Below are 2,746 nucleotides of genomic sequence, written 5' to 3' on the forward strand. Positions count from 1 at the left end.
GCCTCTAAACATCCTACTCACCGCTCACATACCTGCCTTCAAGAAGCCACCAGCCATTTGTGCATTAGTCTGCTATGTAAAGTAACTGAAGTTGGGGAGGCCATTTGAAATTCCACTGTCAAGTGGGTACTGTGTTAACTTGCTGTTTTTAAAAAAATTCTAAAATCTATTTTGTTCTGTTGCCTTAAAGGGGGATGTGTAGCTGGGAATCAGGTTAATATTAGGAATGTTAGGAGTTTGTATAGTAGTAAGTAATCTGTAGTCTGATTTATGTGTTTGAAATCTTTTATTTTGTTAATAAATACTCAAATTTAATTTTTAAGTCTTAGTGGACTCATTATTTCTGACCTTAGTGCACACATCTTCTCGTAATAAATACAAATTGTAAAACCATCGTGATAGAGCAATCAAATTTCCTGTGTGGATGTGGTCCGCCTGGGACACATCATTTGCCTTGTCATAACACCGACCCCTTGGAAACCACACTGTAAAACTACTCCAGCCTGAAAAATAACCATTCACCATACCTGTTTCTGCTGCTCAGGCAAATTCATATTCATTCTGTCACTGTCCCTTTTATGCCATGGGCTACAAATTTTCGTGTTAGCCTATTATGTGACTTTTGTCAAATGCCTTTTTTGGAAGTCTGGAAATACCACATTAGCCATGTTACCCTATCAATCCTACCTGTTACCGCATTAGAAAAATCAATCAAATTGGTTGGACACATTTCTTTTGAAATGGCTTTCCTTAAGTACTCCACACAATTGTCCACTTGTTTTTCAACTGTGCCCAAGGTTATCACTTCTAAAAGCTTTCCCAGCACAGTGGTTAAACTTTCTTACCTGGAGCCGCTGGATTTATTCTTAGACCGTTTCTGAACAAGGATAAAATATTTACATATCTCCAGTCCTCTGGCTCCTCTCCTGTACCTAAGGGGATTGGAAGATTATGGCCAGTGCCTCTGCAGGGAAGTTTAATAGAAAATTTAATAGAGAAGTTCAAAATCATGGAAGGTTTTGAGAAAATAGGAAGAAACTGTTTCCAGTGGCAGAGGGTTCAGAAACCAAAGGATACAGATATAAGCTTTTGCTTAAAAATATCCAGAGTGAGATTAATACAGATTTTCCCACAGCCAGTTATTATCTGGAATGTACTGCCTGCCAGTGTGGTGGAAACAATATTCAAAACTAACTTTCAAAAAGGGATTGGCTGTGGGGGAAAAGGAACTGGACTGGGAACAGTTGAATAGCTCTATCAAAGTGCCTCTCTAGACAGAGGGGGCTGACTGACCACAGTCTGTGCATTGTGATTTTATGATTTTGCATTGCTTCCCACCTGAAGCAGGCTGGCATTCCCACTGCCCATCTCAGGTCCCTATCCACGGTAGCGATGGCCGAAGTACCAGAGTAAACTTCAGGACCATTTACAGGCAACTGTCACTCCATTTACTCCAGCAAGAAGCTCTTCAAATCATCCAGGTGAATTTGGAATGGGGGCTGTAAGGACCCAGACTATGGACCAATTTGTGAATAAAACAAACAGCATGTTTCATTTCTGTTTCTCAGATTTAATGATGAACTGTGTCCTTTTTGAGAAAATTGCTTCCATTCCATTCATTTTCAGGTTCTTTTGGTTGAAGAACTAATTTACCAATGTAATTATGGACTCCCAATGTAAATTATAATTCTATATAAAAATGATAATATGAACAGGTTACATGTACAGAGATACATGTTTTTAATAAAATAGGTAACTACATACTAGTGATTTAAGGACTATTTCACTGACAGGGAAAGTTGTGAGACAGAGCAGACAAACCACAGATAAATGATAACTGTGACTCCACTTTTTTTTTGGCAAAATATACTTTATTCCTAAAATATCTAAAAGAACATTTCAAAATGACCATCACAGAAATTGCAATGCTATTCAAATGATCATGTTGCACTCGGAGGTGCTTCAGTACAAGAGAAAGACCATGACAAACATCCTAATGCAGCAACTGAACTACTTTTCACGTGGTTAACACTGCCTGTTAATGGCATACATACCCGATCAGTTCACACATCACGTTCAATACAGACAGATTATCAAATCAGTATTCACAACAGTGTCACATCATTTACATGCTCAGTCTCAAAGCACGTTCACATTTTAACGTAAAACAAACCGGAAACACCCCTCCAATTTTATTACAGAGTACCCACTTGGATGTGACAGTCTGATCAATATTTACAGACCTGTACCAACCCAGTCCAGTTTCTCAGTGTTATTGAAACAAGGTGAGAGTTTGAAGAAAGTTAAGATGACAGTTTTATCGCGGTTACAAGAAACAAACTAATTAGAGATTAATATAAACAGAAAATGATGGAAATACTCAGAAGGCCAGACAGCATGATAACGGCACTTGCTCACTGTCTGAGTCCAAATTGAAGACAGACGAGTATCACAGCAGCAGCTGGTCTCCCACCTCCCCTCCTACCGAAAGGAAATGTCAGACTCACCGCTGAAAACCATGACAGCCGAAATGTCCATCACCGTGAAGAAGGGAGAGAATTCGAGAGGTTTGGGGGTGGAAATCTTGACAGCTGCTCATGCAGGAATAACACTAACTCCTGGGAATTTATACAAAGCGGGGAGCTTGTTATTTCCCCCACTTCACTTCCTCACCCTCTTGTGCTTTTCTATCTCTCTCCCACCCTCTGGAGAAATTATTTCCTGGACCCCCCGGGAAATACTCCCC

Source organism: Cetorhinus maximus, chromosome 21 (genome assembly GCF_964194155.1).
Source record: "Cetorhinus maximus chromosome 21, sCetMax3.hap1.1, whole genome shotgun sequence".
Lineage (NCBI taxonomy): Eukaryota > Metazoa > Chordata > Chondrichthyes > Lamniformes > Cetorhinidae > Cetorhinus > Cetorhinus maximus.